Source organism: Mobula birostris, chromosome 13, assembly GCF_030028105.1.
Source record: "Mobula birostris isolate sMobBir1 chromosome 13, sMobBir1.hap1, whole genome shotgun sequence".
NCBI classification, from domain to species: domain Eukaryota; kingdom Metazoa; phylum Chordata; class Chondrichthyes; order Myliobatiformes; family Myliobatidae; genus Mobula; species Mobula birostris.
In genome coordinates this window covers 72,703,795-72,726,600 of record NC_092382.1, presented here as the reverse complement: position 1 = coordinate 72,726,600, position 22,806 = coordinate 72,703,795, and the positions used below count along the sequence as shown (strand labels likewise).

The window sequence follows — 22,806 nt, the reverse complement described above, 5'->3', positions numbered from 1 at the left end:
TTATCTCTAATCGGTCCTACCTTCACTCCTGTCATCCTTTTATTCTTCACATAATTGAAGAATGCCTTGGGGTTTTCCTTTACCCTACTCTCCAAGGCCTTCTCATGCCCCCTTCTTGCTCTTCTCAGCCTCTTCTTAAGCTCCTTTCTTGCTTCCCTATATTCCTCAATAGACCCATCTGATCCTTGCTTCCTAAACCTCATGTATGCTGCCTTCTTCCTCCCGACTAGATTTTCCACCTCACTTGTCACCCATGGTTCCTTCACCCTACCATTCTTTATCTTCCTCACCTGGACAAATTTATCCCTTACATCCCGCAAGAGATCTCTAAACATTGACCACATGTCCATAGTACATCTCCCTGCAAAAACATCATCCCAATTCAGACCCGCAAGTTTTAGCCTTATAGCCTCATAATTTGCCTTTCCCCAATTAAAAATTTTCCTGTCCTCTTTGATTCTATTCTTTTCCATGACAATGCTAAAGGCCAGGGAGCGGTGGTCACTGTCCGCCAGATGCTCATCCACTGAGAGATCTGTGACCTGACTCGGTTCATTACCTAGTACTAGATAGTATGGCATTACCCCTGGTCGGCCTGTCAACATACTGTGACACGAATCCATCCTGGACACACTGAGCAAACTCTGCCCCGTCTAAACCATTGGAACTAATCAGGTGCCAATCAATATTAGGGAAGTTAAAGTCTCCCAAGTTAACAACCCTGTTATCTTTACACCCTTCCAAAACTGCCTCCCAATCTGCTCCGCGGTATCTCTGCTGCTACTAGGGGGCCTATAGAATACTCCCAATATTGTCAGTGCTCCCTTCCTGTTCCTGTCACCTACCCTTACTGACTCAAAAGAGGATCCTGCTACAGTACCCACCCTTTCTGTAGCTGTTATAGTATCCCTGACCAGTAATGCCGTCTCTTCTCCCCTCTCCACACCGCCCCCCCCCCCGCCCCCACCGCGGCGTATCCCTTTTAAAGCACTGAAATCCAAGAATATTGATATGGTTCGAATAAGAGATTCGTTTCCAAAGTACAAACGTTCATGGTAAGTTCATTCTCAAAGTATCAATATTTTGCATTTCCTGCCTTGATTTCTATTGGATTGCAGGAACTAACAGGAGAAAATGGGAATTATCAACAAAGTTATAGCAAGTAGACTGCTGAACAACCTTCTTTCATTCGGTTCCTTGGAAAGTACAAACTTTCACAACATTTTACAGCAAATATTATCAAACTTATTTGTTTTTTTTACTGGCACTATTTGGTTTCATTTGGCACAACAGTTGCTCTGATGTGCCCTATATATATTATTTTCAGTAATAATTAAAACCCTATTTTTTTGCGTTTTCAACTGATAATTCCTGCAACCAAATGGAAGTCAAGGGAGCAAGTGGCAAAACATTGATATTTTCATAATGAACTTACTGTGAGCGTTTATACTTTGGAAAATATTTTCTTATTCGAACAATATTGGTGTTCATATTTCATTGTTTTATTTTCAGTTGCACAAACCCACAACAAGGTGTAACCTGTCAGCATGTAAATACCGAAATGCAACGGGTTAACTGCAGCTCTTCTTGACTGTAAGTAATCTCCTATAGGATTTCCATTTTTTTTTCTTCTTGTGGTTGTTTGCAGCCTGTTCGAAAAATAAATAAAGGAAGGCATTTGTATTCGTAGCGTTCATCACAGCGTGTTCAGTATGTTAAACGTGTGTGCAGCCGTATGCAACATAGATTTTGAAGTGTGTAAAATGCTAACCCAGGGATGCTACATCAGAAAAGAAGAGCTTTGTATGTGTCGACATTTCAAAACAAAGAGTTAATGTTGAACAATGGAGCGCCGAAGGGAATGCAAGAGATCATGAGAAATTTCTCCCCAAATTTATTTTGTATTATTGGCAATAAAAATATGTAGGAAAACTGTAGCTTTTCCTAGAACAGTAGAAGTGTAAACATGTCCGAAGGTGGTGATAAAAAAGATGCAGTGAGTAAATTCCTCACAATCGACTGGTCATTCTTGACGCCATTACCACAATAATAACAAAAGCTGATGCTATGACTCTACGTTCCACTATTTGTCTGGTTACTCTTTGGTCTTCCCTCCGCTCAACCAGCTGTATGGTCTGTCTTTGCCCCTTGCTCTAATCCACTACTAGATGGACGCTTTTTGCCCATCTTTCCGTTCTATTATTAGTCTGGACACTCTTTGGCCCTCTCTCCGTTAATCTTCAGAAAACCAGAGAGTGAGAAGGAATAGAGACGGTTGAACAGATAGGAAATCATGGTTTTTGAAATACACAACAATTGCGTGATCCACAATTATTGGAGATCAAGATTGTTCACAGTACTCAAATGTGTCCTCAGAAGCGCATTGTACAGATAAAGTAAACGTCTCTAAACATGAACATCACTTAGCGCATTCTATAGCCCAACATTGCTTTCGCATTCTTAATCGCTTTTTGTGTTCTCTAGATATTGATAGTGATGAGTCTAACACGACTCTCAAATCCTTCTCATACTATATAACTCAATACCCGCTATTGTTTATTTAGATCTCATATATCTATTTCCTAAATGCAATACTTTATATTTATTTACATTAAATGTTCTGATGTTTATCTGCTCACATCTGGATTTTGTTTAGATCTGACTGTATTGATTCTGCTGTCTGCATGTTATCAGCCTACCCCCTGTGTCATCGGCAAACGTTAAAAGTCTAGTTGCTATGTGCTTATTCAAATCATTAATGTAAATTTAAAACAGCAGCCATCCGAAAACCGATATCTGCGGGACTCCACTTCTAACATCTTCTCTGTGTGAAATTGATCCTCCCACCATAACTCATTGTTTTCTGCTTTTGAGCCAATTCTCCACCCATTCGCATACTTTTGTCTGATTCCCCACCTCCTGTAATTTGATGATTAACATAAACTGAAAGTCTACGTACATGATATCAACCGCTCTAATGTTTTCATTATTATTATTATTTTTTTTTTATTTATCATAGAACTTCAGCATATTAGTGAAACATATTTTCCGGTTTCTGAACCAATGTTTTCTTTCTGCTAACATGCTGGATCTTACCAGCTACTTATGTTTCGCATTCTTATATACAGCGACAAATTTAGCCAATTTTCACTCCGTAGGGATTTCTCTAGTCGTCAAACACTTTTGAAAAATACATATTTGTGGTTTGTATATGGAATCACAGAGCTCTTAAAGTACCCTTGGATATCTTTTGTCTGGCCCTGGAGATTTATTAACTTTCAACTTTTTCAGATGAACATTACCTCACTTTCTAAGGTGTCTAATTAACTTAAGATATCCTTTCTTTTTCTCCCTACATTACTGGCATATCGCTAACATCTTCGCAGGTGAATGCTTCAGCGAAATATATGTTAACAGCAGCCGCTATGTCATTCTCAGCATAATTTAACACCTCACTATTATTTCCAATAAACCTAACTTCCTCCATGACTTTTCCATTACAGTACTACTAAATAATTGAAGAAAAATATCTCTTCGTGTCAGTTTTAGCATTATCGGCAATATCCTTCTCAAGCTGCCTTTTGATAATCAGAATTTCTCTCTTCACTCTGGCTCTCATATTTTTATGTGCCCTATAGGTAACATGCTTCCTATATTTTTAGTCACATCAGAGTCATACTTTATTGGCCCCGGGGGAAAATGATTTTCGTTACAGTTGCACCATAAATGATTAAATAGTAATAAGTAAATTATGCCAGGAAATAAGTCCAGGACTTGCCTATTGGATCAGGGTGTCTGACCCTCCAAGGGAGGAGTTGTAAAGTTTGATGGCCACAGGCAGGAATGACTTCCTATGGCGCTCTATGTTGCATCTCGGTGGAAGGAGTCTCTGGCTGAATGTACTCCTGTGCCCACCCAGTACATTATGTAGTGGATGGGAGACATTGACCAAGATGGCATGCAATTTAGACAGCATCCTCTTTTCAGACACCAGCGTGAGAGATTCCAGTTCCATCCCCACAACATCACTGGCCTTACGAATGAGTTTGTTGATTCTATTGGTGTCTGCTACCCTCATCCTGCTGCCCCATTTTTGTTGTACAACTTTTGTGTTGTTCTCCTTGTACAGTTGCCTTTTGCTTCAATCTTTTTATGCATATCTTCATTCATCTTTGCTCTCTTCTATAGATTTACTAAGTAAACCCACAGAAGAATAATCTCAGGGCTGTATGTGGTGTCACATATGTACACTGATAATATATTTTACTTTGTACTTTGAGCATTGATCTATGCTTTTCTTGTTTCTTCCGACCTTGGGTATGAACGTTTCCTGGATTTCCTGTGAAAACAATGACTCTTTTGCTCCTCAGCTGGCTCAATTCCGAGCAGTTCCTTCCAGTTCACCCTCTAAAGTGTCAGCTGCATCTGCACAGACATTGTCTTTCTGAAATTCAATTTATTTGTTTTGGCTTTTACTGATACACTCTCACAAAAACTTCGAGACTAACAACGTTATGGTTACTTGTTCCAAAAGGCTTAAAAGATTCCGTACACTAAATTCTGCCCTGTCGATTACAGAACGTTCAAATATAGACAGGACTCTCCGTTTGTTGGTGTTTAACATATTGGTTCAAAAGTAATCATTTCGAATCTCAATGAATTAACTTTATTGTAATCTATTAGTCATTGGGTTCTCCCACTCAATATTTGGGAAATTAAAGTCTAACTATAACATCACCCTCAGACCGTGTTTTCTTTTAATATTCTCTGATGCAGAAGTACTCTCCATCAGCGCACATGGAGATGTGCTCTGATGGCATATTATTTTTTTATATATTTATTTCAATGCTCTGATGGAGAAGAGCGTTACGAGGAACTATCCTCAATGTAGAGAGTTCGCTGGTCATGGAGGTATGAGTAAAAATTTTAAAACGCTATATTAGGGTTTGGATGATTACCCATCGGAAGATGTTTGGAACAGAATTTAAACGAAGTCAGAGCAGAATGATGCTTAATTGAGCATTGGGTAGAATGTCGGCGGTAACCTAAAGTACAGCGGGAATGATTAAAAGAAGCAATGAAGCGCTGCATAATGTAGCGATCCGGCTTGAAGAGAAGATATTCACCTTAAGGAGAATCCTACTTATTTGCCAGGGCGGTGGGGGTAAGAGGAGCGGGAAATTACGCACTTAAATCAGTTTTAGAAATCTCGCTAAAGAGTGAGTGATTGGAATGATTTCAGCTTGCAGCGAAGTGGAAAGCTCAAGGACAACGTGTACTGATTTAAACAAAGTACGAACCTGATAGGGTAATCAATATCAGAGAAAAAAATAATACTAGAGATCACATGAAGTGTCCAAAGCAGATAGGTCCAGGGCCAACTGGCCCATTCAGAGAGAAATAATATGGGGTTTTGCATCTGCAATAGGATGAGACTTTAGTGATGGACGTAGTGATGCAGCCCCGCACGACTATACCCGTGATAGGCAGCCTCGTTGCAAACGAATCCGGCCACCATACAAACGAAAGAACCCAGTACTACTGTCAGCGCCACTACTCCACTTGCGAGCAGAGAGAAGTCACAATGTAAGGAAACAGGGGCAGGAAAGTGAAAGCAGAATATCACTCCTAAGTAATTTAACTCTGGCATCAACTGTTTGCTCTGTATAGGCCAGGTACCTGAAACTGCTTTGAAGGTAATGAAGTGCAAGTTTGGACCTTTGTTTTTGCCTTACCTGCACATTTACATTTTGTTCTTTTATTTGTTTCCATTGTTATTGATTTCAGAGGGAGACACGGATTCCACACCGGCCACGTGGAATCACGGTTTAAAGGGCGAAGATGTGCGTGTGTCTACTCCGTTTAAGATAAACCCACTTTTCGAAGGTAAATTCACTTTAGGAAAAATTAATGTGTACTTGAATTGCGAATTCGAAATTTGCATTTTGGGAGGCTGGTTCATTTGGGGGCGGGGAGGGGGGGTGTGCACTAAAGACACCGCCGAAGTCATTGAAATGATGATGTTGAGTTTTGTCTGTTCTAATTTTATACATATATTTTTCACTTTTTCAAATAATTCAGTGAGTCTCATAAGGGATGACCTGCCCCACAAAACCGTGCTGACTCTCTCCAACCAGAACACGTTTCTCCAGATATTTATAAATTCCCTCTCTCAAAATCCTCTGAATAGCTTGCCCACTATTGATAAAGCTCAGCTATTCAGGAAGAGTCACCGGCCTATAATTCTGAAGACTGTCCCTATTAAATTTCTTGAACAAAGGTATATGATTTCTCATCCTCAAGTCCTGCGGTACTACTTATGGCTTGTCCAAAAGGGCAGTAATATATTCGCTCACTTTTCCCAAATGCCAGGAATACATCCCTTCCGGTATCAAGGAATTAACTATTTTAATATTTTCCGAGTTTCCAGTGCATAATCCTACGAGTAGGCATGTCGCAGCACAATGTTTCCATTTTTTCACTGTATCACATTAATCAAGGTCACGCTCACTGGTGAATACCGAAGCAAGGTAACAGTAAGGACCATCACTGACTTCTGGCACTCCAGATCCATGCTCCTCTTTTATCACTGATATGTCCCACCCTCTCTCTAATGCGACACTCCGAGGGCTTCTCATGTCCCCTTCGAACTCTTCTAAGTCCTTTGTTAAATTCCTTCCTGGCTACACTGTGGCTGTCCATAGCCCTGCCTGATCCTATATTCGTAAAACTTATGCATCATTCTTTCTTCCATTTGACGAGCTGTTTCATATCTCTTGTCAACCAGGGTTACTTCACGCGACCATCCGTTCCCTGCCTCAATGATACAAGCCTGTACCGAACCCGAATCAAGTGATCTATTAATAATATGCACATTTCTGTTGAGCATTTGAAGGATAACATCATGTGCCAAATTCGGCTCCCAAGTTCCTTCCTAATAGGAACAATTAAATGCATTCCATACTGGCTGCTCCTATCCCTACGTAAGGTATTAATAAATGTCAAATAGCTGAGTTCTATCGTTCTGAAATGCTGACCGGGACTAGATCCAGGATGGACTGTTCTCTAGTCCGCATGTCAGTTTCTTGTGTCAGTACTCCTTTGTGGACACAACTGAGAATTCCTTTTACCTGAGGAAGTGCCAATAATTGTCAGTGAAGTATAAGTTGCCTGTGACAACAACCATGTTAATATAGCACCTGAACAACATCTATCTCTCGATCAGTTCTGCTCTGTCTTCCTTTTATTTTAATGATGGGCGTGGGAGAGGGACGGTAGTCTCTACAGAATACGTCGAAACAAGTGATACCTCCTTTCCTGATTCTCAGTTTAACTCAGAGTCTATCATGAGATAATTGTCCAGTTTTCTACTTGAACTGTATGAAGTATGCAATCTTCCATGGATTTTGCAATTTGAAGATAGCCAGGCACATGACTGTTTGAATTTATGACATATTTGCCAAACCTCCTGATTTTTAAAACTGTTTTATTCGAAAACTCCGCTGAATTGCAATTAAACCTGGGTATTATCTACACAGATGCCATTTAATATAAAGACATACTTCATTCCATTCTTCAGCTCTTTTCTGAATTTCCTCTGGGTCAGTGTACAGATACAAGTGTTGGTGCACATACTGAGAGTTTGCAACATGAATCCAAATTGCTGTAGTGTATATACCGGGGAACTCACATATCTGTCCAGATAAAAATAGTTTTGCGCTTGCCATTTCAGGGAGTGAACTACATAAGGAATCCAAAATAATATGAAATTCCCTGATATAGCAAACATCAAAGTCATCGATTTTCTGCATTTTGCAACCTCGGTATCTTTCTGATTATCACTGCTGTTCCGAAGCCCCTTGCGGACTCTATTTGCCGCAATGATATGGCTTACTGTTAACCCATTGAACACCAGAATTAAGCCGATTGGCAGCAACGGTGTTAAAATGCTGTCCAGCAATTCATATCCTTTCCAAACGGGTAAAGTGGCGTATTCATACGTAAAGGCGCAACGCCACGGCATATTGTCAATGATGACGTAAGGTTCAACAGCAAAGTAAATCGGGACACTTCTCCCGCAGCTCAGTATAACCACCGTCATCATAACCACTGTTGCTGTTCTCTCAGTGCAGTATCGTTCCCCGTGCTTTCGACAACATATTGCGATGAAACGATCGAAGGTAAAACTGACCGTAAACCAAACAGGGCAGTCCCTCGTTACAACAAATAATACAAGTGTCAGAGCGCACACAGGAGTGATGAGCAGGGATCTGGAATAAATGTAGATATTGTTGGTCTGTTCCACTAAAGCAACAACGACATCTACCATCAGATCCGCTGTTGCCATTCCAACCAGGTAACGGGTGATGCATTTGGAGAGTCCGCATTTTCCCCGAGATAGAATCACTATCGCCGTTAAATTTACTACAAGAAATTTGGAAAAAAATAGAAAAGAAATCAGAAATATCATCATTGGAAACAAGCTGAATGTTCACCATCTTCCCGACGCAATGCAGGGGAAGGGATTTCTTTTTCTTTTTTTTCTTTTGCACTTGACCAGCAGAAATCCAGTGTGTGCGGACTCCATCGATGCACTCTGGTTGGTGGACAGTAATGGACTGGAGTGGAAGAGGGTTGGCGACCTTCCGACCGTGTAGAGCCTGCACCATATGTCTATCTGCACTGCACTTTCTCTGCAGCCATAATGCTTTGTTACAGTTATTGTTTTGTCGTATATCTGATCAATGTACTGTCGTAATGTATAGATCTGTGTGGATGGTACGTCAGGCAAGATTTTCACTGTAGCTCAGTACATGATAATGATAAACAAATTCACCATTTTAATTGTGTGTAAATATTAGACAGACCGAGCTTCTGCTTTGGAATCACAGAAGGAAACTTAACTGAACTATTGTTATTTCTGAGGAATGCAGATAAATAGAAAAGGCTTCAATCTCGCATTACCATCTGCGGTAACAACTATGAATTGCAATAATGTACATATTAAATTGTTAAATTATATAAATGTTGCAAAACTAGAAATAAAAGATGTAATAAACTATTTTAATTGTGTGGAAATTCTGGAGCAGAACTTAACTAAACTGTACACATTTATGAGAAGCTCAGAAAAATAGAAATGTCTAAATTCTCAAATGCATGGCTTTGTGTTAAATGTTTGACCAACATGGTGACTGAAGGCAGCTGCAGGTTCGTGAGGGACTGTTACTGTCAGATTCTGCAGTTCTTGTGGCTGCTCATCGCACCCAGGACTGAACCCTGGTCACTGAGCATTGGAAGAGTCTGTTCTGCTGATGTTAGCCTTAAACTAGACTGATGTTTGATATTGTGGATCTGTGAAAGATAAATCAGTTCTGTATCAAATCCCGTGTCTCAGGTACTTACTGTCTCTACCACACTCACAATGCACACCAGAGAGGCCACTCGGCCCATCTGGTCCCTGCCCATGTTTCTGTTCCATATCAGTATATCAAAATCTATCCCTGCCGTTCCCCTCTCACTCTCCTTGTGATAACAGGTTGTAACTAGTCACCACTCCTTGGGATAGGAGATTTTCCTTGAATTTCATAGAATCATAGAAATCTACAGCTCATTACAGACCCTTTGGCCCACAGCGTTGTGCCGACCACGTAACTTACTTTAGAACCTGCCTAGAGTTACCCTACCACATAGCCCTCTATTTTCCCGAGCTCCATGTACCTATCTACAAGTCTCTTAAAAGACCCGATTGTATCCACCTCTACCACCGTCGATGGCAGTGCATTCCACACACACACCAAACACTTTGTTTATAAAACTTAGCTCTTCCACCTTCTCTGCACCTACTTCTAGGCAGCTTAAACCTGTGCCCCCTCGTGTTAGCCGTTTCAGCCTTGGAAAAAAAGCCTCTGGCTATCCACACGACCAATGCCTCTCATCATCCTATACACCTGCATGAATTTCCTGCATGCTTCTCTCCAGGCTGAATAACACGATGAGCTCACTGTGGTTTTGACGTTCTTCAGGGCTCTGGACTAAGGTGGTTAAGCTCCTTCTTCCCTGCTCTTTTCAAAGTTTTCTGTCATTTTCACTCATTTCAAAGGTCTGTGCCTCAGACAGCTGGGTTGTTGCAATGCGCCTCTAAAGTCTGACAGCAGACTAGCGAGTGAATCTTCGATGGTGCAGAGTAAAAAACTTAGCCTGACATCCCCTTGGTATTTATTTCCAAGCACCTTAAAACTATGCTCCCTCGTGTTAGCCATTTCAGCCTTTGGAAAAAAAAAACCTATGGCTGTCCACACGATCAATGCCCCTCATCATCTTGTACACTTGTACATCTGAAAAAGGTTCTAAACATAAACAAGGAAATTATACATTGCTTTGAAGATTTGTTGGAAGTATACAAAATTATGAGGGTATAGATAGGGTAAATGCAAGCAGCTTTTTCCACCAAAGTTGGGTGGGATGACAACCAGACGTCATGGGTCCGTGGGGAAGGTGAAAATTTAATGGGAACATGTGGAAAAGCTCTTTACTGAAATGGTTGTGAGAGTGTGGAATGAGATGCCAACACAAGTGGTGAATATGTGCTCAGTTTCACCATTTAACAGAAGTTCGGATGGGAGCCTGGATGGGAGCCTGGATGGTAGGGGTATGGAGGGCAATCGTCCTGGTGCAGGTAGTTGCACTAGACAGCTTAAATGTTTTTTCAGCATTGACTAGATAGGCCAAATAGCCTGTTTCTGTACTGAACTACTCCATGTTTCTGTGACAGAGAAGCTGTCCAAACTTGTTTGGAAGGGAAAAGGTAGGAGTGACAATGGAGCAGCAATGGCTGGAGTTTCTGGAAGCAATTCGGGAGCTGAGTGATCGATACATCCCAAAGAAGTGGAAGAATTAGAAAGGCAGGAGAACACAACCATGGCTGAAATGAGAAGCCAAATCCAACATAAAAAGCCAAAGAGAGGGCAAATAATGAGCAAAAACTATTGAGAAGCTTTTAGAAACCAACAGAAGACGACTAAAAAAAAAAAGTCAGATGAGCTCTGGGGTGGAATTATGATATTGGAGTCATTAATGAGTCTTGGTAGCACCCAACAGTGTGAGGCATTTAGAGAAACAAAATATCCAGGGCCTCAATTTCTCTTGAAAACCACAGTTCCCTGCACCAGTTGCCTTTCCACTTTTATTTTGACAGGCACATACAAACTCCACACCCTCGAAACTTCACTTCTGAAGGCCTCCCACTTACCAAGTACTCCTTTGCCAGAAAACGGCCTGTCCCAAACCACACTTGTCAGATCCTTTCTGATACCATCAAAATTGACCTTTCTCATATTTAGAATCTCAACCCATTGTCCAGACCTCTCTTTTCTCATATTTACTTTGAATCTCATGGCATTATGATCACTATTTCCTGTTTTTACTCCCATATAAATCCTATTTGTGACAGATGTCACTTTGAGGTGGCTTCTTTGACTTATATGTTCTGATCTCGCCCCTCTTGGAAAAATTCTGGAAAGATATTTTTGATATTATTTTAACAGTTTTGCGTTTTGATTTACAACTCCATCCAATTATGGCAAGTTTTGGTTTGCCAATGACGGAACATAGATCTTTATCCTCTTCAGCTTGTCGGATAATCCCACTTGTTACATTAATGGCCAGAAGATCCATTTTATTAAATTGGAAAGAAACCACCCCACCCCCCCCCATTACATTTCAATGGTTTTCCCAAACTATATCATGTTTAAATTTAGAAAAAATCAGAAGTGTCATGTTTGATCCTTCGGTTAAATTTGAAGAGACTTGGAAGCCATTTATTCAACATTTTCATATGATGTAGTTTGACCTTTTCTGAATCCTTTTTATTAACTTAGAATATGTGAATAGAGGAGCGTAGTTGACGACATTAATGAATGTATTTGATCTAATATATTGGTTCAACCTTGTTTTGTTCTGTTTGCTTTTTTTAGGGTTTAGCAATTAGTTCTATTTCTTAGTTTTTTTTTTGTTTTTTGGGTTTTTTTGCAATATCATTTTCTTCTCATTTCTTTTTTCTTCATGATTGACTATATCGAGAGTTTGGAAGTCTATTACACTTGGACTATTTGTAGTATTTTTTATATATGTTTAATAACAATAAGGTAATTCCAATCTTTGTATCACTATTGTTATTATGTTTATGAACTTGAAAATTAATAAAAAGATTAAAAAAGAAAAAAGATCACTAATTTCTGTCACCAGTCCTGGGTCATTTCCTAACAGCTTATTGCACACTTCAATGTCAGGAATTCTACGTACTGATCAAGAGCACATTTGACAAACTCTTCCCCCTTTTACAGTATGGGAGTCCCAGTCAATATATGGAAAGTTAAAATCACTTATTGAATCAACGTTTGTTTCTTGGCATGGTCTGCAATCTCTCTACAACTTTGTTCCTCTAAATCCCTCAGACTGTTGAGTGCAACCAAGTCCCAATAATGGCTACAACATCATAATTCCCTGCCTGAGCTCATCTGGCTTTCCTACGATGCTTCCTGCATTGTGATATACACAGCTCAGCACATTCATCACACCATGCTCAAACATTTGATTGCTGACTCTGTGTGAGGTCTGAACAACATCTGACTGGTGTCAAGAAAACAAACTCTCTCTCATTGTCACAAAAACAAAGGAGCTGATTGTGGACGACAGTAGGAATGGAGACAGGCTAACCCCTGTTGACATTAATGGATCTGGGGTTGAGAGGGTGAACAGGTTTAAATTCCTCCGCATAAACATCACCAAGGATCTCACATGGTCTGTACATATTGGATGTGCTGTGAAAAGAGCACAACAGCACCGCTTTCACATCAGATGGTTGAAGAAGTTTGGGATGGGACCCCAAATCCTAAGAACTTTCTACAGGGACACAAGTGAGAGCATCCTGACTGGCTGCATCACTGCCTGGTATGGGAACTGTACTTCCCTGAATCGCCGGAACCTGCAGAGAGTGGTGTGGACAGCCCAGCACATTTGTAGATGTGAACTTCCCACTATTCAGGACATTTACAGAAATAGGTGTGTAAAAAGGGCCGAAAGGATATTGAGAGATCCAATTCATCACAACCAAAAACTGTTCCTGCTGCTATCATCCAGGAAACGGTACCACAGCAAAGGACAAACAGGATCCAGGATATCATCTTCCACCCGGCCATCAGACTGATTAAGTCATGCTGATACAATTGCATTTTTATGTTACATGGACTGTCCTATGTACAAACTATTTATTATAAGTTATTATATTTAGACGGAGACGTAACATAAAGATTTCTACTCCTCATGTATATGAAGGATGTATGTACTAAAGTCAATTCAATTCACCCTACTATCTGTTCTCTCATTCTGGCTCCCATTCCTCCTACAACTTACTTTAACCACATCACCCCCTCCCCCCACATGAGCACAAGCAAGCCTTACCACTGGGATATTAGTCCCCTCTTGTTCTGTTCCCCTAACTAACGAATCCCCTATCACCGCCTTGACTTTCCTCTGGCAGGTAATCCCCCCCAACAGTTTCTAAAGTGGTCCAACTGTTGTTGTGCAGGTTAGCAAGAAGAGTACTCTGCGATGGCTATTTAAACTCATTCTCCTTCCTGACTCTCACCCAGTACCCTGTGTCCTGCACCTTGGGTGTAACTCACCTCTCTTCATGTCATATCCATCAACCCCTCCATCTCCTGGATGATCAGGAATTCATCCATTTCAAGTTCCAACTCCTTAACGTGCAGGGTTACAAGCTGCAGCTGGATGCACATCTTGTTGGTGAGGGCATCAGGGACACTGGAGGTCTCCCCAGCTTACCACCAATGTCCCCTCTAATTTGTAATGACCAGTGTGCACTTAAATCTTGTACTGTGCATTTTTTTACCCAGTGAGAACATGTGTACAGTGAATTTTATATAGAGACCCTGACGAAGGGTCTCGGCCTGAAACGTCGACTGTACCTCTTCCTAGAGATGCTGCCTGGCCTGCTGTGTTCACCAGCAACTTTGATGTGTGTTGGGTAAATTTATCTGATTGTTAATTGAGCAGGAGGCTTTGTGCCCGGTAAATTACTAAGAGAACATGGATCCACTGCAGTCGATTGACACGAGTGGGCCAGGAGCAGCCCTACACAGTATGTGTGAGAGTTTTCCAGACAAGGAAAAGGATTTGCCAATGTTGAGTGCAGCGCTGAATAAGAAATTGGGGACAAAATGTGGCCACTGGGGGGGAGGGGGGAACCTGGGATACTACCTCATGAGAACAAGCAGTAAATTCGATATGGAAAAAGAACTGTGGAAAGAAGTGGAAATTGTTAAAAAGGGAATGGAAGGAAAAGGCAGATGTAAAGTGGAGCAGTATATTATTAGCATGTTGGGGGAATGATGCATGTGACAAAGGGATCGAGGTATGTACTGGAGTAGGAACGCCAAAGGTTGGAGGACGCTAAAAGCAGAGCGTGAATAGGTGAATGGGGCCGAAAATGAGAGCAGGAAAAACAATGTAAGCAAACCAATGCCACACTAGGTAGGAGAGAAGGGTAGAAACATCAGTCTAAAGTTCGAACTGATAGGGAAACAAGGGATCCTGAAACCGTGTCTGGCATACCGACCCTATTTGAGGACAGTGACTGTGATGAACTGCCCACCTGAATGCTGCCCAAACCACGAGCAGGAGGGGGGAGAGCCCTCAGTGATTCCTCTCTCTGCACCCTGGAAGCCTCAAGAAATGATAATGATCATGAATCAGGCCCCAGATAGAAAAGAAAATCCAGCACAGTTTGCTCAGTATGTCCGCAGTACTACAGAAATGTACAATGCGACCCCACAAGATTTATTCTGTCTCTGCTGCATGATTCTCTCAGCTGACGAGGGGTGGAAATGGAAGGCAGAATTGAGATACCAAACCTATCAGGATTTACAGGCGGGAAACCCTAATGAGAATGAACAGACAGAATGGATCATTCAAGCCTTGGAGAGGGCTCTCCAACAACCTTCAAACATCACTAAAATACTTGAATGCAAACCTCAGCCTGGGGAATCAGGACAAGACTATTGGGCGCGATTTGTGGCCTGCTGCTGCACTTTCACAGGAGACCAAGCCTTTAATGATGGGAATCCGTTCCCCCAGTTTAATGCCTTACTGCTCCAATGTTTACCAACTAAGTTAGCCAACATGATTCAAACAAATAACATGGATTAGATTGACAATGACTGAAATCGAATGCGGCGAGCTTTGACATATTATTAGGACCCGGCTTTCAAATCCCGATCAACCCCGAAGGGAACTAATATTAAAAGTGAATATGTTAGTGGAAGAAGGACGCGAGCAAGCTATATCTGGGGATCAGAAATGGGAACAAAAACCTACCAAGGGACAGGTGGGGACATCAACGTGTTCAGAAATTGACAAGCAAGGAAGCTTCCTAACATGAGTACCACCCCTCGGGAAGAGCCCAATGTAATATTGCAATTTGCCGGAATTCCAATTCCGTTTATGATCGATATGGGGGCAACCACAACCACTCTCAATCAGGAAATAGTATCAGAAAAGAGATTCCAGCTATCAGATTCTACAATCACTCTGTCTGGGTTTGAAGGCATGGAACGTACGTATTCACGTACTCAGCCACTGAAGGTGGAATTCCAGGGGGACCCAGTGTGTGGTTTCATTTACAGTCACCACCAGTCAGGGGTGTAATCTAGCAGGGAGACACTTGCTTTGTCCGTTGGAAGTTGAGATTCTATGCATGGACAAGGGTATCACCCTGGTACTAGCGAACAATCGACTGCTTCCCTAGTTTCCGCCCCCCCAGTGGTGGGAACTTAATCTGAACTCCACTGCGTTTGAACCCCTTCTGCCAGCGGCCAACTCTCATGTGACTCTGTGCTATGACCCTACAGGGTGCTCAACTGAGGAAAGCCAATATTATGCACCCCTCGAGGGACAGACGTTCCCAGTCACGGTGATTGGAGAGGTCAAAGCAAGAGAGGGCAGTGCATTACTTGCCGAAGTTCCGGATTTCCTTTGGCCACAGACAGGTCTGGTGGTTCCCCATACCACCATTAGGGTTTGCCCTGGGTTCAAGCCAAAGAACCTAAGGTTCCTTGCCATCACCTTGATGAAACAAACCTCCAGCAGCGAGGGAGACTGGCAAGACTTGGCCACGGGCCAACTCCGATACTGGAAGGAGTCGGAGGTGAAGACGGGACATCTGAAGACACTCTTTTAATATTGACTGAACTCAAGACTCATCTCTGGGCAATTTCAGGCCATGAAGTTGACCGCACCAACTGCTCCCCTGTCCGGATCACCGTGAATGACAGACTTTCCCATCCATTCTGCAATACCCCCTCAAGCCCGAGGCAACGTTTTATGAGGATGGAAGTTGTTTTGTGGATCCAGCAGGAAAACGATATTCTGGCTATGCGATAGTGACAGACAGTGAAATAGTTGAGCAGGCCTCTTTTGAAGCAGCTGTCTCCGCCCAGAAGGCTCAGCTGTTTGCTCGGACTCGTGCCTGTATCCTAGCAACAGACTAAAGTGTGAACGTTAACACAGACTCCCGTTATGCATTTGAAGTTGCACATGACTACAGGGCTCTCTGGAAAAATGGGAATTCCTGACTTCCTCTGGCCACCCCATTAGTAATGCCGCTCTACAGCTACCTCAAGTTTTGGCTATTATTAAATGTGCGGCCTACACCCGCATGTCCCACCTGGTCACTAAAGGCAATGCTTTAGCAGATAAGACAGCAAAAATTGCAGCAGAATCCTCGGTAGTTGTAGTTTCCTTGGATTCCCGTCAAGCAACCCTCCGTGACTGAAGCAGGATGGGTTTGTCAGACATGCGGGAGGTACGTACTTTTCACGGGGACGCCTCTGAGGAGGAGCGCAAACTGTGGTCCCAGGTGGGGTGCCAGAAAGACCCCGATCTAGGTTTTTGGATCAACCCAGTGGGACAGGTTTGTGTTCCTGCACAGTTTTTACCAATATCGGTCGATCATATACATAATTGAACACACCTAGAAAAGGAGGGAATGGTTGGTAACCTGTACCCTGCACAGCGGGTATGACTCCCTTGACAAGTGGACCTATTTTATGTCTACAAGTTGATTATATTGAATTGCCTAGAGTACATTGCTATCGATACTGCTTAGTTATTATAGATGTGTTTAGTAGATGGATTGAAGCTATTCCAACTACTAATAATACTGTTATGACTGTTGTGAAGATATTATTACAGGAAATATCTCCCAGGTACGGCCTGCCAGAGATGCTGAGCTCTGACAATGGCCTACACTTTGTGGCAAAAGTAAACAAAGGAGTATGTAACGAACTAGCTAACAAGCAACAATTCTACTGTGTACAACACCCACGGGCCGCTGGCATAGTGGAAACAGCCAATGGCACTCTGAAGAGTAAATTGGCTAAACTAACAGCAGAGACTGGACTCACTTGGTGAAGGTCCTACCATTAGTCTTATTCCACATGAGGGTTACCCCACAGGGGAGAACAGGGTTGTCAACAGCTGAAATCATTTATGGACAGCCCATGAGGACACCCTGGGGACCAAGACCTTGTGTACCATTGCTCCCAGAAAGTCTACCAGCAAAATTGGATACGCATACCCTCGGGGAAGAGATGGGGAATTATATATGCCAACTAACCAAAATTTTCTAAGCATTACATTCACAGGTACGACAGGCTTACAAGGAAGAGAACTACCCCGCAGAGAGGAGTGACTATCCCACCATAGAACCTGGGAATTTTGTTCTGATTAAGAACTGGGATTGAGGGAAACTCTGACCTCGGTGGAGAGGACCATATCAGGTGTTATTGACCACTACCACAGCTCTGAAACTGAAGGCGCAATCTCGGTGGATACATCGAACAGACTACAAACGTGTTACTGCAGGAACTGAGTAGTAGGACTCTCTCAGACTAAAGGAAAATGTGTTGGTTGATAGTGGTGTGATTAACCCCTCGGTTTCTTGCCGTGGACTGTCATTTTAGGAGAGAGTGCCTGAGTGACGTCAGCCGTCGGCTTTCTCGGCTCCTGTTTGAGAGAGAGAGAGCGAACTATTTGACTATACAGCGTGTTTACATTGCATATGTGGATTTTGTTGGAGCATCCTGTGGCTACCACTTTTGTTAACCCTTAGCTGGTTTCGGGTGTGTTATGTGGGAACCACTTGTGAAAAGGGATATTCTGTGGAAATCACCGTCGGTAATACCTTGTGTTTTGGATCTGGATTAGGAAAACCTTGTCACAAGACAAGATCACAAAACAAAGGTGCAGAAGTAGGCCATTCAGCCCATCGAGTCTGCTCCGCCATGTGGTATCCACCCGTGTGTTCACCCTTGCCTGGTTGGTAGTTCCCTTTGAAGATGGTACTCCTGTGGTAAGCTACTTTTGGTGATAATTCATATGTGGATTTGGAACGACAATGGATAAGACCTACGGCAACTGTTAGCCTGTTTTACCACCATGGAATTCGACGTAATTGCCTTCTCTTGACATTCACCTTGGATTACAAATATCTCTCATCATTTATTCTGTGGATGAACTGAACTTTCATACTTTACCATCTAAAAGCTTTAAGCTTGGTATTCCCTGAGCTCAATGGTTTGGGAGTTACATTTACACATATCTATACTCATAACACTGTTAACTTTAGATTATCTTGCTTAAGTTGTTATATTATAAGTAGATACTAATAAAGATAGTGGTTTGAACATCAAAACCAGACTCCAGATGTCATTTATTGCTGCTGCTTCATTTGAACCGTTACGGGTATGTAACAGTGGTGTTCGTGTTTATGACTTTGAGAGGGCTCACCCCAGCATCTGGGGGCACCCATGTTAACACCTTTCTGTCTCTCTGTCACACCTATGCCAAACAGGTAGAACTAGGGGCCTGCTGGGTTTGTGCCGAAATTCCCCAGCATGGTAAAACTATGATTCCAATGTCAGTAATCCCGCTCAACCAGAGTGAGGAACTCTCAGTGGTCCAGTCAGAGATGACTGTGGCTGTCAGTGTTTTGAGGGATGGTATCTCAGGCCCCCACCAAATGGAAATTCCAATACTGGGAATCATGCATCCTGGCCATACTTGCAGGTGCCCAGCAGCAGAGAAGGTGAGACTGAGCGATTTTGGATGATCGCTTTTCTCTCCTATGGAGTAGCCAGGAATTCACGAGAGGTAATCAATTTGGCTACAGCACTTGAGGAGCTGGCCACAATACTGCAGGGGCCCTGACAGAATCACAGGCCCAAGTAACAGAAATATCCACTGAAATGATTGCAATCCGGCAAACAATCCCACAGAATCGTATGGCTTCAGATTTTATCCTGGCTGAGAAAGGGGGAACCTGTGCTATTATTTACACAGAATGCTGCACCTATATCCCTGATGAGTCTACTAACATTACATCCCTCTCCGAGCACACTGCCAAGGAGATTGACAGCATCAAGAAAGTAGGGCAGGATTCACACGGGTTCACCAAAGGGTCGAAATTGTGGTCTTCGAAGGCCTGTTCGGTAATATGTGGGGCATGATATTGCATTATGCCCTAATAGTTGTACATATCATTGTAATAATTACTGTTGTAGGCTGTTTTTACCCACTGATATCAATGCTGTACTCTACTAAACAATAGCAGTCTGTTTTTCTGAAAGAAACTGCAGATGATCAACAGATGTGCTAAGCCATGCTGAGCCATATTTCTTCTTGAGGGTAGCTAGCTAGGGTTTCAGGATGCTTATCTCCTTGTGCACTCATGCATAGAGATAGGACAGCTTCAGTCTGTTCTGTGGTTGTAAGCCATTATGACTATTTTGTAATTAGGCGCTGTAATAGTAAATAAGTTTGGGCTCCAGCCTGTCTTGTGTGGGGGGTATCTGGATGGATATACCTGTGGTGTAAGGGGAATTGTTAGTCAGCTAGTGGATTGGGCAGAACAGTCATAGACTGTTCCCGTTTGAGTGACTGACTGAGTAAGCTCCGGGTGCTTGGAATAAAGAGTTTGTACTTATACGGTCTTTGAGTGACTTTATCCGGATTCCACTTCCACAGAATGGGAGTGGTTTTAAAGGGCTGGTTTGCTGGAAACACATTACCGGACCTGGAGTGATTACAACTGGGTCTGGCAGAGGCATACATAGCTGGTTCTTCTGGGCACATTCAGTCTCACTCCAACTATTTCCTACCTTCCTTTGTACAGGTATGTAATGTCTAAAGGACCAATCTTTGAGTAAATGTAACTCACCAAACTTTCTCCTGACTGAATCACTAGTTTCTCAGAGTCAGAAGGATTCTCTCCAGTTGATGTTCTCAATCCTCAGGCTGGTTCACTTGTTGTTGTTCCCTCGTCTTCAGTTGTGGTTTGATTCCAGTTGTGGGTTTTTCTTCCAATTAATGTCTCACTTTAACATGAAAGATAAAGAAGCACATTAACAATAAAAAGGAGAACCAAACATTTCTGCTTAATGTTACTAAGAACAAAACTCACTGAAATTTAAACATTGAAGGCAAATACAATGATCTCAGTGAACAATCTTTTATTGTCCCTCACACGTCACAAAACGATATGGGATAAGAAGGAGCCATCAGTCAGTCATGGTAAGACATAAGACACAGGAACAGAATTAGGTGATTCGATCCATCTGGTCTGCCCCATCACTCAACCATAGCTGAGTTTTATTCCAACACCATATTCCTGCCTTCCTCCTGTAACCCTGAAGCTACTTAGCAATCATGAACATATTAATTTCTGTCATAAATATACCCAAATGGCAGCTTCAACCAATCTCTGCGGCAACAAGTTCCACAGATCAGACATATTTTCCCCAAATTTTTTTTCTCATCTGAGTTTTTAAGGGAAGCATCTTTATTCTGAGACTCTACTGTGAGATTACAGACTCTCTATCTAATGGAAACATCCTCTCCATGTCCAGTGTATCCAGGCTTTTCAGCATTCGGTGAGTTTACTTAACCATACATCCCCCCCCCACCACCCCCAATATCCCTCTGAACTCCATTGAGCACAGGTCCAGAACCATCAAATGCTCCTCATACATAAAGCTGATCATTGCTGAAATGCCGAGGGGTGATTGGTAAGTTCGTGGCCTGAGGTGGAAGGAGTCAATTTTAGAAAACCTAGCATTTTTCAATTATCTGAAACAGAAATACCACAAAAGTTATTAACTCCAAACTTTCTGCATAATCACTCAAAGAGTTGAACTACACGTGCATGTAACGAGAGCTGTATAACTTTAGGCCTTCTAACTTAGGCCACGAACTTATCAATCACCCCTCGTACAGCTCCGGCACCGAAAACATTGGCACTGCACCCCTGCTCCAGCCGTCCGGCAGAGCTCGGGCCCGGCCCTTTCCCAACAATACGACGGTGCCCGATTTACAGGACTACGGGAGGGAAATGGAAATAAATCAAAAAGCGGACATTTACTTGGAAGCTTGTTCCGCGCTGACGGAGAGATCGTGACTGACGGGGGACGTATCACCGGGGGTAACGCCCTCTCGGCCGGTCCACCTCGGCAACTGGTTGTAACCAGTGATTGACATCGCTGTGCACCAATGGGAATAGCGCAGCTCCTGAATCCTCTGTTGACTGCGGTGAGGAAGAGGCTGGTCACGTGATTAGTAGCGCGGCCGTTAAACCGATAAAGCTCGAGCTCACCAGCGCGTGGGTGACGTAAGACACCGCTCACGTGAGGGCAGATCCCGGTGTGGGGGGGCCCATGTGTGACGTCAGGCATGTCGTTGCGCCTGTGTGACGTCACCTGTGGGGGATCGCTCTTATTCAAAAGCACCTTAATGGACGTTTCTTATGATTTCAGTGGGACAACAACATTAATCACGGGTTTCATCACTGAATCCAGTGTTGTGAGATGTAAAGTCCCTGTTATGTGTCCGGCTGTGCCGTGTTGTTGGTGGAGTGGGCAGCGTGGTGTTTGTCTCGATTCGGGTCACAACACCAGAATTGCCAGCGGGGTCCACACACAGTGTATTAGTGACCAGAAAACCTCCCGTCCCTGCAGTCTTTGTCTCCTGGTAAACTCAACACCCTGACAATGTGGATCATAGATACCCCTTCCTCTCAGAGTCAGGGGATCATTCAGACAGTGATCAAAGAGAGGAATTATATTTATTGGTCATTAAAGTTCACCCAGATTCGTTTGGACGGATTTGATGTGGAGTTCGGGGGTCACAGTGAAAGGGCCGGACGGCCGAACTCTCCCCGTTGTCCAAACATCCTTCCGGGTGAGGCGACCCTTCACCTGTGAATCTTCCGGGGTCGCCCGTTGTGTCCGCTGCTCCCGATGCGGCTCCTCTGCACCGGTGACACCGGCTCCTCCGCAGTTGTGGGGGTTCGGGTTGTTTTTTCGGGGGGATCGATGTTATTTTTCCCATTTGTGGGAGGGGTGGGTTTTGGGGGTTGATGATCGGGATGCCGTTCCTTTTTATGCGGGGGTGGGATGGGAGTTTGATGTTTCTCTCTGAACGACTTTCATGTTCTTTGTTCCGTGGCTCACTGGAGAAGAAAAAAAAGTCAGAGTTGTTTATGGATATCTGCTTTGATAGTTAATTAACCTTTGAACTATCTGCTCCGAGCGGGACTTCCCGGTGTCCAAACATTTTCATTCCGATTCCCATTCCCGTTGCGACGTGTCAACCCATCGCCTCCTCTTGTGCCAAGATGTGGCCACCCTCAGGGTCCAGGATCAGCGCCTCATATTCCGTCTGGTTACTCTCCAAACT

General features: G+C 42.9%; 1 long non-coding RNA gene across 1 annotated transcript; it reads right to left on the bottom strand.

The window, feature by feature from the left end:
* Positions 1-972: 972 nt before the first annotated feature.
* LOC140207687 (uncharacterized) lies at positions 973-21,554 on the bottom strand. The gene is made up of 3 exons (XR_011888621.1): positions 21,494-21,554; positions 20,294-20,450; positions 973-1,649 (listed from the first exon to the last, which is right to left on the bottom strand). It is a non-coding gene; the product is annotated as an uncharacterized lncRNA (long non-coding RNA).
* Between the last annotated feature and the right edge of the window lie 1,252 nt (positions 21,555-22,806).